Genomic DNA, 14,835 nt, shown 5'->3' on the forward strand with positions numbered 1-14,835 from the left:
TATATGAAATCGCTAAACGTTATGTCCATGTTATGATCCAGCAAAAGTTGATTAATCGAGTATCTTACCCAATGATTACGCGTGATAATTTAAAAAGGCAATCTAGTATTTATATCAGACTACAACAACGTTCCTATATAGTAGTTTCTAATATGTACATACCCCTATTTGATTTGTCGCCGCTGTCGATTGGAAAGAGTATTTTTGATCGGTTTTAATGTTGATAATTGTAGTCATTTTCTGTACGAGGCTACGACGGGGTAACGCGCGAGAACTTTTCTCAGATCAGCGGCTGTCGTATGAAGCAATAAAAAAGGCCATGAAATGACCCTAAGCCTGACGAGCATAACAGTAATCTACTTAGACATAGCGGAGGGGATGCGAAACAGTTTCCCATAGGATCCATGAATCAGCTAACTTATTATTATTTTTATTATTAACTAATTATCTTCGAGCTCTGCATCAAAATTTAGCTATTTTTCGTTAAAAAAGCTCATTATCCTAAAGAAGAGCTTGTGCCACCTGCAGGAGATGGTGCAGACCTTGTGTCGAACTAGCTAAGGAACGATATTCACTTTCCGGTTCCGAAATAGGACAAATTGCAGTAGTCTCTCGGAATTCCTTTCTCAGAGCTTCAGAACTTCTATTTCGAAGACAACTTGCGTCTAACACATACCAATAACATGGTTTCGATATCGGTCTTTCAATGTCCTGCCTTTTTCTACATCTGAGTGGAAACAGATTTAGTTGTTTCTTTTTATAATATGTGATTCGGGTACGCTGCTACAGGGATACTTACTGTAAGTTAACGTTTAAGGTCAAGTGGCTCATGTTAGCCGTAGTTCCCTAATAGAATCAGTATATATGAGATATTTATGAGCTAGGTAACTGTCTGTTAAGTGGTGCTCTTACCACCTTTTCGTAGTTTGAGGGGATGCATACTCAAGTTTAACAAATTGTCCCTTACACGAGGAGCGAGCGGATTAGTAAGTTCGGCCTGCATTCGTTCGAATTCGAGCAGATACGATGTATGCAGTCGATACATTAAAACGTCTAAATATAGCCCTTTTAGGTATATTTCAGGATTATGCCATGAAAAAACTGGCCTCGAGACTACTACAAGATAGTAAACAAAACAATCACTGAGAAATCGCTACATGCCAATCCGTATCGTTGTTTTCTACAAAGTACAAAATTTTCATATAAAAAAAAATGTTAGGTAGTAGAATCTGCTCCTGGCAGCTAGGGATGGGGAGCTGTGTAAAATTCTACTTTTGTAGGTGCTGCTTGGTTGGATTGGACATTTACCTTTGTTCTGCACTTGCTTCCCCATGACTATGCCGTGATGGAACGATGTTGTAACCAGTCACAACAACAACAACAATTCCAGCGTTATTATAGCGTACGATATTTCGCCTACTATACTATACTAGACTCTACCGCAGCAATAGCCGCCATGATGTTTCAACATCAGCCTTCATAATATTATCACACGTGTGGGACGGGTTGGTACAGGGAATTAGACCATCTTTGCACAAATGATCATCGCCGTCGTTGTCCTCTATCCAATTTTCTCGATCGCTCGCTAGCTATCTCTTCCGGCTTCTTCTGGTACTTTTGTCGTGGCGTATTATACCCCATAAGCAGGGCGCTTGTTAGGAGCCGTTCAGAGAGCTAACTACAGTGGCTGTGAAATAATAATAGATCGCCGTTCAGCAGAAAGAAGATAAAGAGAAGAAACGATGGGAGCCTTCAGTTGCTGATGTGAGCTCGGTGCGTAGCGGCTGCGTGCGTAATTATTCATTTTGTCTATTGTATTATTTCTGTGTTCACGTCAGCGTTTTGTTGCTCGCTAAAGTCAAAGACCGAATGTGATTGACGCAGCGGTACTTTATCTCGCGGGCGCGTCTCTTGCGCGTTTTTTTCCATTAATTTTTTCCGTGGTTCAACAAATAGATCGTGGGTAAGCAAAAAAAAAATAAATAAATTAGAAAACGCTATCGTTCATTTTGCTGAAAGCAACTCCGCTTTTTATGGAAAATTACCTTCATTTGTTTGGATGCTCTCCAGTTATCAATCAATCTCTTCGTTAATGATATTTATAGGGTAAGCGGAAGCAATAAACATTGTTAGTGAAGAACGAGTGCTGATAACGCTATTAGGGTTGAAAAAGAAGAGTGAAGTAGTAAAACAAAAAGGTAGACACGAAACACCAACGCTATGGAATTTCAAACACTAATCCTATATATATATATATTGCTTTCCGCGCCCATCTTTAAAGCTAGGTCGAACGAATGTTTATAAATTGTCTTACTCTGATTAGGTGTAGACGTCTTTCGGATATACCTCTTTTGTTATGATATGCCTGTCAACATCGTCCCTTTTCGGTCCTTTTTGTATTTCGAAACAGGTAGACGATTAAATTTATCTTAAGTCAGGACGTGATGATGACTATTGCCTAATGAATATGGCCTTGCTATGTGTTCTAGTGCCCCTAAGCTAATGTCGGTTATTGTCAATCACTCTCCGTACATAAAGTGGAACGAAGCGTGCAGACGTAAAAGGCCATAATGGATAAGGAACAACAACAATAGACATGATCAGTAAGCGATGATAATTGCAGCAGCATCCAACCTGCAGGCGTTAACAGGTTTGCGCTGTTGTCACTCAGCGGCGTCGGCATGACCAGCCGAAGACCAGCTGAACTTTTGTCGGTGCTACGAATTCGTTATACCGCCTGCCCAGGCCCATCTGCCCCACTCACTACGCTTCGATCCTATATGGTCGTTTGTGGTCGATAAGTTCGAATCTCTCTTCGAACTGACTCTGAACGATGGTTATTATTGATGAGTTGTCTCTGTCAACGCGTCTACTTCCTATAGCCTGATCGTTCCGTTGCTAGCTATTGGTTGTCGGCTCGAAAATCGAAAAGTCCCAGTTCACCATAACCTCGACGTGAGCGGAAAAGCTGGTCACAGCTCAGCGAGTTAGACGGCACCCAACAGGAACAGGGTGCCAAATCGGTTAAGTCGATTCTTTCACAAAGAAGTTGATGAAGTGTTTTTTAACTTTTTTAGCTTCTCCAGTTGCCAGTAGATCATCTCAGTTGTCGCCACCGATATCTTCATAAATATTGTTCAGATCAAAGTCAATACCCTTGTTTTTCTTACCATTATTGTTATTTTCCTGTTTATTATCATGTGTCGTTCGTTAAACAACTAACAACTATAGCAGCAAGGCACAACATGGCAAACAGCAATAAAAGCAAAAACAACGATTTGTTTGCCCATCATTGAATATCGGTGGCACGAAGCTACCTTAAAAGGGCCCTAGCATTTATCGTGTCTATGACGAAGGCCAGCAAAAGGCCACGTAAGCTAAAACCAGTACGCAATCGAGCACGCGAACGACTAAGGCAGAACGAAGCAACGATTATCTACGAGACAATATAAGCTCGGTGAAAATCTCCCTTGCTGAGCCTAGATGGACTCGATCGACGATAAGAGAGTGGCCTCTTTCAGGCTGAATTTCGCCAAAGAAGCAAAAGGAGAGCAGTTTTGCCGAGGTAAAGCCGTCGACGGCAACAGATTAGCGAATCACGCTGCTAGACAAAGTCGAATGCCTTAATCGGGCCTATCGTGGGGCTGGATGAGGCCAAGGCACCAAAACCGCAAGCTAGCTGAGTTCGCCGTTAAGCGTCTACCTCGTATTCCACCATATCGTCGCAAAGGCTTAGGGGCTCACTCATGGGCAGTTTTTCGCCAATTGAAAGCTTCTCCAATAATGTCGAGCGATTTCGCCAGATAAGTTAGCTAGCAGAACCATACGAGTGTAATTTATCTATGCCTTTTTTTGGCTATCAATAGAGAAAGGAGTACTTGTATTGTACCATGTTCGGTGTACAACAGGTAATGAGCTGTTCGAATCTAAGCAGCTCGAAGTAGATAGACACCCTTAAAGCTTGTATAATCGCGACGTTTGTCGAGACCTATTACCCAGCTGATATACTAAATGTAGGTTACTTTGCACATGACCTATAATCATTGTGAAAAAATGCATCTATATATATATATATGTATATATATATATATATATATATATATATATATATATATATATATAGGCCGCTATTCCAATGCATCTGTGAGTGGAGAAGGATCTGGATGCACTTGAAGCACAATAACCTCTTATATGAAAATTTCGGGGACTCATTACTCTGGGCTGTTACGTAGGCGAGACCCACTAATTGAAATAGCGTTGCTGTTTCGTTCTGTTTATACAGTTAGCTTCAACCGGTGACTGGGATTATTTAGTTAAATAAACGTATGAGTTAGATTCTTGAAGCAAATGAGACCCATCCCGTTCTAAAATAGATCATCTTTCCGTTCTCGTGTTCGCTCCCCCTGTATCCCTAACTGATCGTGAATCAACATATCTGACATGTACCGCAGGGCATGTGACAAACATTCATTCAAGTTTCATGCTACTTCCTACGAAGCAGACAGCGTTTATCGATGATCACAGATACGTTGCTCGATTACGTTCTTTCTGTGTGACGCACTATGTAGAACGTGTCCAATACAATCTTTCTCATAATACAGTATTTCTGGCGATCAATTACTGCGCGAGCTACCGAGGACACCTACAATGCGGCCTTAAACAGCGTCATTTTGTGTGTCACAATCGATGTTCTGATCGATTACGATAGGCCTAATAGTTAGCGAATTGTATCAGCTGCTGCTTCTGTCTACGTTAGCATTAATAACATGACGCAATTACAGATAAAAAGACTACTTAGACATGGGGTATTCACTTTCACCAGTTGTCCATGCAGATTTCGTTCTGATCTTCACTTTGCGTCCAGATCTTCGCTTTGCGTCCCGTTCTTCGTAACATCACAACACAACTATGGATTAGACAACTTGTCCACTTTATTTTTCGCACAGGCGTTTCTGTTCCAATATTGAAAAATGACTGCTGCGTACGGTGGGACGCGTGCCGTCATCTTTTCAGACGACTGCCAGGGATGTAGAAACGAGACGAAGCATGTCTCATAAACATGGAGCATTTTCTCTGCTTTTACCTTTAAGAACGAAACACACTCCACCGACAGAGAAATCCGTCGAAAGGATTCTCTCGGCGGCCTTCCGGCGAAGATCTGCTTTTCTGTCTCATGTTCGACTCGTCCGAATAGAACTTCTTGCTGGCGTCGCCATTGAAGTCGGCTGGCACAATTTGCGTACTCTAAAGTTTCACAACTTGGTAAGGGAGAAGTAAACAGGCTTCTAGTTCCCCAGGTTCTTCTTTGCGTATTCAAAATTCTTAGGCGGATAGTATTGTTCATAGCTAGGCCGCACTCGGTGCATACATGTATTTTACCACTGTTTTATTCAGTTCTATATCATCGTCTAACTAGGAAAACGATTGTGGGAAGAATCTAGATTTAAGGACTGCACAAATAGACATGTTACAATTATTGTTTGTTAGGCTTATTACGATTTTGTCAACGTATAAACAGCGTGCCACCAATGCGAGGCAGACTCGAAGGGCTAGTTAATCCATGCACTGAAAACAATTATAAATATATGAAATTACTGAACCAAACAATGAGCTCTGTATCGTTCATAAGAACCTATAGCTTTGGATGGCATTCTTAGTTTTATTCAGTGAACCACTTCGAGACTCTTCTTAGCGGCAACCCTTGTTTGAACCGTGATGCAGGAAAACGTAAAGGTGTACCTACTTCCCAACAATAACAAGGTAAAGTTTGAAATGATGAATTAAAAATCAGCGCATTAACAAAAATCATTTTCGGCGGTCATTTTTCAGATCCTCCGCGTCGTCAGCGTCATCGTCCACTCGCCTTTCTTTCATTTTCTTATTCTTAAGAGCACACAAAAAAGCGGCCGGCAACGACGAAGCCCGAGCTTTTCAAGACGAACCTCCACCTGCCGCGGCCACTGCCGCCACCTCCGCCGCCCCCCGCCAAAGCTGCCGTGAATAAAACGAGGGATGTTGTACTTTACCAGACGCAAACTCCACTTGGAACGCCATGCTCCACTGAACCTCTCCCCGTTAAAGCATCTCCGCCGCTGCCATTGCTAGCGGCACTATCCGAACCCCTCACGGCCCCTGGGTCCTCTAGAGCCTATACAGGCAACATCTCCACCCCTCCCCCATACGTCCCTTACCGCTGTCCAATCTCATAGTTATCTTTTGCGTACCAGTCCCTTGCGTGATCCTTTCAATGGCTCCTGCGCAACCTGGCTGGCGACAACACTACCCTAGAGCATAGTGATAATCGCGCTATATGCGGCTTTTTCGTTTCTGTTTTTCCTTCGGTCACTCTTTGTCTTGAGATATTTTTCTCTCATGGTAATTTTTCAAACGTCTTCTTCCGAGAGATCTAGGGACGAGGGAAGAGTCAACGGCGGTGAAGCGGCGACCGCTAGCGACGCACAAGGACAGCAAATAGCGAGTGAAAAGAAGTAGAAAAACGTGGTGAAGAAACTGCCTGTATGACAGCTTTGCGCCGCCATAATAGTGCGTCTGAAGGACTGTTGGCTGAAGAGTTTTTTTTCAAAATAGAAAGGATCACAGACGACTGACTGGACGATCTAATAGAACGAGATAAGTAGTTAAACGTTTGTGTAACGTAACACAACTCAAAAATATGCGTATATATTTTTTTCATCATATAAGTTGATAATAAATTACGCTATTCTTCTGTGTATAGTTAAGCTACGCAAGGGCTACTCGTAGACAGCGACTGATACGTTTTCACCAACAAAAAAAAAAAAAAAACTGTAATTTTCATACCTGTTGTTGTCGGAAGCCCACATAGGGGATCAGGCGGAGTTATTTCGAGCACATGGTTTAAAAAAAAAGATACACAATATTAGCACGGGTAAAATAATGCAATTCTTGCTTGTAGTAGAATAAATGTAACAACGAGCAACTATTAGAAATTAGAAGCTATAATGATTCACGTAAATAAATATATACGATAGATAAGAAATATAATACCTTACTAAGTATAATCTCAGGTGTTATCAGAACCTGGTAAAATGCATAGAATCGGTATCGATTAACTCTATTACTCTCGCCGCTGAACACGTATAGCCTATGGTGGTTTCATCAAAAGTTCCAATTCGACCTCCGTTCTTCCACTTCGATGTCATTTCTCACCATGGCTCGCTCGTATGGAATAATTATTATATTATAATACCTCTTTTCTGTGTATATACGTAAAGTCCGTGTTATAACACCTGTACCTTGCCTTATCTTAGTTCTCCCTCTCCATCATGATCTAATTCGACAAACTACCGAAAAAGTATTTGACCTATGGACACACGATGAATGAACGGTGCCTGCGATCTTGCCTTCCCTCGCTAGAATATTGCCAGCGTGGATCAGAGCCATATTAGACATCTGCTTCGTTTCGTCGCTAGATTACAGTCAGCAATGTCCAGCACCGCAGAGACTCAGAGGCGGCGCAACACCCCAGGCCAACTCTGGCACAGTCCGACCTACGCGAATTCCTTTGTTGACTTCGAAGTTGGATTGTCCAGCGATGCTTTGGATCATCTCCGCACCCCTTAACACTCAACGCAATTGTTCCCCCACAGCCAGAGCTTTTGAACCCCGGAAGACCCTCATTAGGGCCATTCTTTCCATTAATCAAGCGTGTTCTCCAAGCTTTCCGATGGTGTCCCCGTTAGAGGCACTTTATATAGAAATTATCCGAACGATAGATCCAAAGCTGCGCGGGAATCGTAGTACTCGTTCATATTTTCGCGCCAAAATCCCATTAAAATATTCGAGACAGAATGGCGCTTGAATAGTGATGATAATTTCACTCATTTTGCAAACAAATGCATTTGTCCTGAAAAACAGAAGCGACCAGATGTGGAAAATATGTTTTGCAGTGACACAAATTACAGCTGTAATATGGTCATTTGCTAACATGCACGTGTGTCTGCAGAGGTTATCCCCCCACATGTACCCCGCTCCCATATATGAGGCACTTTTAGAACAATTGGTAATTACTCGCAACAACGCCTATTATTCAACGATCTCTTATCAACCGTGCCGCTTCTTTACCCAACCCATATACTTGGTCATCAGTCAATCGGTTAATCCGTATTTACTTTTTTTTTTGCTAGCAAGCGTTTGTAGTCAACGCTGACCTACTGCACATATGCTCCAATCTCCCTTATCGACAACGAAAAGAAACCTGAATTTAGTGAAAATGATAATGTAATTTAGTTATATAAAGGAATATTTGATCTATATAGTTATATATGGAATATTTGAAGTACAACATTATTATAGATTAACTTCTTTTGTCCTTCAGGGTCCCGTCTGTTCTTCACAGTGGTCGTTCGTTCTATCTCCCCTACTCTACGGACTTGAAAATAGCCGTGTGGCAAGATTACTCTCCACTGGTCTGCTCATAATTCATGCGTTTGTCTCGTTCCGCACACTAACAATTTCAAGTCGGCCAATTCATTACAACGTCCGTATTGTACACGTGGTGGACACGTCGGAGATACGACTGTCGTCTGACAAGTGTTTATTAAGCTCATGCCATAATTCAGCAGAGTATTTCTCCGCGCCGCGATACCAAAATATTTGAATCTTAGGGACGAGCTTTTTAAAAAGCGATATGGACCTTTGCCGTTCTGCCCACACCCGCCGAAGTAGCGGCCCAGTCTGTAGGTAGATTGCGCCATTTCGTTACTCACAAGGGGGCGCTAAAGTGTTCCTATCTAATTAGTTGACCTATCAAAAGGCTATTTTTAGGCTAATGTGGACGTCCAAAAATCATCTCCTGCGGCCTAGTTGTCATACATGATACGCTCCTACTATTGAATGCCATATTTGAATTGAACTAAATATTAGGTGTGGTAAATACAGGGAAAATTTGCTTTGCAGATTTGTCTGGATTTGTTTGATCAGGACACTACCAGATATACGTTAGCGATTGCTCAGTGAAATTTGATGGAACCTATTGACACAGCGGAACAGACTTCTGCCATTGTATAAAAGCACCCGGCTGACCTGGGAACGAATGTCGAGAATGGAAGGCCGACTGGTTCATAATGGGAACTGCTTGTCATTATAGATCGGTGCCCGGCTAAACGACATCGATTTATTCCATGCAACAGTTCCTCCTGTTCCACACGCGAAGGCTAGAACAGAAAGGGCGACCAGAAGGAGGTCCCTAGTTTATCTCTACGTCGCGCCCGACAGAGCATCGAACACAGTCGAAGCCACACTGTTACGGATCGCGTCTGCGATGACTGCGCGTTGGCACCGGTAGTAGCAGTTATAAAGTCCGCAACCAATTCTCAACGTATGTTGAAACAAGAGCAAGAGAGCGTACCTCATCTCGTTCATCGGCAAGAAGTGTCATCAGGCCGCAAATCGAAAGTCGGAAAGCCGGCTAGCAACTAGGGAAAGTAACGCAAGCCCAATCCAAATGCGCTTTCATTGAACAATGCGAAAACAGTGAGAACATCACTTCCCATCGAAGTGGAAATCGAAGAGTAAAAGAGTGGAGCATCACTCGTAAACTAGTCCTTCTTTCTAGCTTTATTTGCCCTTTTAGCCCTTCTACGAATCTCGAAATTGAGAGGTTCTTTCAGTCGCCGCCTGAACTATGACACCTTGTCCTTGGCATCCTAAGAAATAAAAGTGTTTGGAAAAAAGTCGCACCAATGGTGACTATTTGAATTAACAGGACAACTCCCATCGATGAATGATAGAGACAGTCGACTCGGTCGAAACAACGATGTGGTTTTCGATGCATTTGATGCTGTTAAGAGTAGAGAAACTTCGGAACTACTACGTTCAGATCTCTGCAATACAGCAGCTAGCCACGAGACACGAGGTAGCCACCGCTTCGGATGCTGCAACGTCAACTGAAAATATCTGTGCGGACGAAATCACCGTTTCATCGATTTGAAAAACAAACTTCTATAATAGATATTTTGGTTCCTGTTGCACTGAAACAGCGACCCAATAGTTTCAACGCCCATCAGTATCCGAAGTTCTTCAAATCCCAATTGTACAGTCGATTGTGACGACGGCCTGCTATGACGTAGGACGTGGTTCGGCGCGGTCGAAGTACTGATGGCAGGTGAAGTGATACGAATATCAGGAGTGCCAAGCGTCAGTTAAACCGTGCAGTTTGAATTTGTAAACTGAATTAGGCTTAAACAACTATTAAAGCCTCGTCCACGGCGATCTGAAAGGTTGGGCGCCTTGGAGGCGCACGATTTATCGAAGAGAGCTTACTTCGATGCTGAAGTCAATGACCTGGAACGGGTGGACACCATCTCGTCAGTGGATAGTCTTAGATTATGGCAATTACCCAGTACGGAGAGAAGCACTTTGCAGTTTATTCGTCAAAGCTCTATGGATGGGAAGGATTTCACGTGCAACACAATTGGTTTTTACAATTTGCTTTCGATCAAATCCAAAATCATTTAAATAATTTCTAGTATAATAGATATCTATGTGGCTCATACATTAGTATCTGTATTTTGACTGTTGATGTTTTCCTTAAAGATATTGTAGGACTAACAGTAAAATCATAGTGGAAATATAATTAAATGCGCATTTATTAATAATCCATCTTGTGCGCCACAGCGTGCAGAGAAACTAAGCTTACATTCTAGCTCTAAGTTTCTATGTGATATGTGATATTGTATCTGTAAAGATCGAAGGCATGTGATATGTGATATTGTATCTGTAAAGATAGAAGGCTTTAGGATTTAAAGATCAATTTGCTGATATTCTAAATTCAACAGCGCGTGGACATCCACTTATCTATACAAAAGAACGTCTTAATACAAATCTAGTCAACTGCCAGCCGCAGCCCCGTGTCGAACGCTAGAGCAAGTTCTACACTGCCTCCACAGCTGATTTCCAAGTTCCCAACGACCGCTGAGTCGGCTATGCTAAGCCAGGTCGATGTGTTCCCTTTTCCTCACACAGCTACGCATTTTATCTTTCTCCGTTTGCCAGGCTCTGCGGTCCGGCTTTCTCATTCCACTGACGTCCTGCTCACCCATTGACAAGTCTTCCTTCACAGTACCGTCAGTGAGTTACGTTTCTTTTCCATGTTGCTTGCTTTCAGCTTTCGGACGGCTAAACGCAGAAGCAACGTTCAACGGTGCGAGCGCCTCTTCCCAACAGCATTCAACTAAGCAGTGGGGCAGGCAATAGGTTCACGGTGACCGCGTCATGATGCAATGGACGCACGATGAACGGAGTTAGCAGAGGATAACGGAAGTAGCATGAAGGTGTGCGATGGAGAATGCAGGAGAAAAGTTTGAGGTGGATTGCAAGAGCAACCTGCACTTGCAGCCCTTGACGGTAGTGACGAGGAAGTGGCCGGCTGCTGTCTGCTTCCGCCCCCCTTTCTCAGGCTAGGTAGGTTTGCCGCAAAGCGTTTGTAAGTTCTGCCGTTGTTACTGTCGCAGCTGAATTACTATTGGTAGTGCCACAGACTTCGTTTCCGGGTGGTGTGTGGCGGACGGTTCTACATCTTTCGAAAACCTGCCAACTAGTTCCTGTTTCCTTTTCGCCCTCTTTTTCCCGGAGCCGCCCTCCAGTGAATGCGTAACGGAGGCAAAACTTTCAAAGTGTTGACGCGACGAAGGTCGTCACTTCTACAGCCACTTTAGCCCCTGTCTAGCAGCAATCCTCTCAAGCAAAACCTTTCGACTAACACCCCACAGTTCACTGGGTTCTTTGAGCGTTCTTTGGACAATGGCTACTCCAATACAAGAGCAATATGCAAAACACTCTTTCATTCGACCTTGCAACAACGTCTTTATACTCGGCAGGGAAGTAAGCGTATGTTTACGCCCTTTATCAAGCAGGGTTGTGGTAATGCCATGTGTCATGTTAGTTGGCACGAAACAATAAAAACTGCCGTTTCGATCACGGTCCCTAGGCGTCAGCTCATGTCAAAAGCACCAGCTATCAGCGACCGGCAGCAAACATTAGCCCCCAATCACGGTTAAGAGGGGAAAAAAAGATGGTGCGGTAACCCATTACGTGAACCATCGCGCAAGCACTCGTGGGCGGATGTCTCTAGCTGTGTTGCCGTGTGCTATCCAGCTATATCGCTTTATGTCACTACATAAACTAGTGTCGGCATACATTTTGTGAAAAGGGATTTGCATGGATATAGGCTATGTGCTTACAAGGGGCATAAGAACAGATTAAGCTAAAAATATGAAATAAGTCCGACAGATAATCAGCAGCGTCGTTAGCTGCATATGGACAATAGCAATATAACTGACTGAGCTGGGTGTAGTATGACCAAACTCGTTTCAGAAAATCATAGACACATGAAGGGCCGGCTAGCGGTCGGGTAGCTAGGCGGCTGACATCTCCGCTTCGGCTAAGCTGTTGCAGTTGAACTGAAATGCTGATGGCCAGAGCTATGTCGGGCTCGCGGACGAACTCGAGTGAAACGGTGCGAGAATTGGAGTCGACAGCGTACGGGGGTTGCTTGGGTTGGGCCCCGGGGGTAAAACGTAAAATACAGAAAGAGTCGATGGCCAGTGCGAGGAAAGTAAAAAGACGGACTGCCGCTGCTACTACTTCAGCGTGCTTCTTTTTTTCTTGCCGAATACCAAGTGATCGTCTTCTGTTCTGTTCTCGTACTGCGCAGGCCACCATTGAATTTAAAATAATAAAAAAACGTTTTCCATTGCCGCTTCTGCCCGCGCTCTCCTACCCACCAGCCGTCGACACCATATTGAAAAAGCAGCACAAAAACCGTTCTATAATAGACGGGAGAAACCCAGGCGTGGAATGCAACGGGTTTTTGGTAGTTGTTTCGAGTACATCAAGATAATGCTCAACTAAATAGCTACGTTGGTAGGTTATAAAGAAAACCAAGGTCGAGGAACATTCACTTTCATACATTTGCTTTGCCTTCCATTTTTGCATAAAAAAATCATTTACATCTTTGTATGGTACGCATACGTAAAACGGTCCTCTTTATGTATTACACATATTTTTAAAAAAATAAAATGTCAGTAGTTTAAACCTTCACAAAAAAGCAAACGAACAGACGTTACGTAACTGCGCGCCTCTCCTTGCGTTTTATCTTACTCAGCGCAATTTTCTGAATAAATGAAGATCGTTTTCTGTGCTAATTTCCTCTCATCCGCGTCACGAATTATATTACTGCAAATTTCTGCTCATCCATATGCGCTCGCTATGTTCTATGGGTTGGTCACTGGTGTGCCATACTTTTTCGAAATTGACAGATTTTCGCAGGTTTTCTTCATGACAGGCCTCTCGATACCGCTGTTAAACATTGCTTCAAGGATCTGATAGGTACGTGGGTATTCAATGTGCGCAATCTGGAAAGACTGGATGAGAAACAGGGTGCATACGAAATACTCAGCGCGTTTCCTATTGCTCGGATTTTCAGTGGGGGATCGAAGGCCGTTTTGGGTCTAGATTCAAACCCAGAATTCTGTTATATTGACCTAATGTTAAGCGCATAATGGCACCGATAGAATTTTTACAATCAACGGACCCGAACACCAGGAAAGGGTAATGTAATCTCTAAAGGAGCAAAAGACAGTATAACGACTACTTTATTATATAGCGCATATACCAGTGAAGCAGGGTCATAGCAGATCGACATGCGGCAAGGGTATTCGGACTGTAGCAGATACTCGTTGAGCTACTACACTGTATCATCGAAGTCTTCACATTCGTCTATAAATTCAGCTCTTTATTTATTTAAATTTAAGGAGGCGTAGTCCTTAAGCTTATCCTGAGAAAAAGTCACGATATCAATTATTGAATGATACTTATGTTATATACATACAAATCCATTTGTTATACAGCGTTCTATGAGAAACTCGAATTAGTCTTTCCTCAAGCATTTCAGGGATGAGTTAAACAATTAAACAAAATTCAAACTTCGTGTAATAGAATACTCAGAGCGGTATAATAACTTAGGACATTTATCGACATAAATGCTACAGTACGATGCTATTTGTTTGCATTTTCAGGAACAATTTGTAATATATATATATATATATCCGGACGTGCTATCCGTAATAGCTATGGACGAGGTAAGTTACATATATATATATACCAGTTTGCCGACTTTTATGTTATCAAAAGAACATTGAAATGATCAACATATTCACGTAATAGAGGATATTATCAGCGACGATTAACTTAATCCGGCTAATAAGCAATCTCGTTTTTCTAATCACCAAATTTCTGAGTAAAAGCATTTCCGTTCATTAAATAAGCTAAACGTTATCTATGTTCTACCCCTTGGATCAACAATCAGCTAATTCGTGCTGGTATCCAAACTGTATCACATAAAGGTTTATTTCTTCATTAGCAAAGGAAATAGCATTACGTTGACTGGCGTGAACACGGTGGATCGCTCGGCCATGTCATTGATTGAGCAACGTTATCCCATTGGTCAAATATACATGATGGATATCGGCTCTCTTTCTTCCTTTTCTCGATTTCTTAATGTGGCAACGGGCACCGCTTACCAGTGATATCGATAATATAGTATTGTTGTTGTTATTGTTCCGGCCGAAGTCGTCACTGTTCATCGTTGACCTGATCGAGAACTTAGCCTTCTTGCGCTCGGCCACCCATTGCCGGCTATAGTAGCATTCATGAGCGTCTTGCCCTCATCGATAGATGGCGACATCAGTCCTGCTCCCGTCATTGTCAAACCGATCGATCCTGTCCCTTACCCCCGATCCGAATCATCAGTTAGGGGAACAGGTAGGGCTGGAAAGGGGATGACGAGGGTTGTCC

General features: G+C 42.8%; 1 protein-coding gene and 1 long non-coding RNA gene across 5 annotated transcripts in view; one reads left to right on the forward strand and one right to left on the reverse strand.

The window, feature by feature from the left end:
• The window catches only part of Eph (Eph receptor tyrosine kinase), a 328,008-nt gene that overhangs the window by 153,384 nt on the left and 159,789 nt on the right, over positions 1-14,835 (reverse strand). The gene's annotated exons all lie outside the window — the stretch shown is intronic.
• On the forward strand, positions 10,171-14,201 carry LOC147754942 (uncharacterized). The gene is made up of 3 exons (XR_015330376.1): positions 10,171-10,456; positions 11,147-11,442; positions 14,058-14,201. It is a non-coding gene; the product is annotated as an uncharacterized LOC147754942 (long non-coding RNA).

The sequence above is a fragment of the Varroa destructor genome, unplaced genomic scaffold, assembly GCF_002443255.2.
Source record: "Varroa destructor unplaced genomic scaffold, Vdes_3.0 BEIS01000006.1, whole genome shotgun sequence".
In the NCBI taxonomy this organism is placed as follows: domain Eukaryota; kingdom Metazoa; phylum Arthropoda; class Arachnida; order Mesostigmata; family Varroidae; genus Varroa; species Varroa destructor.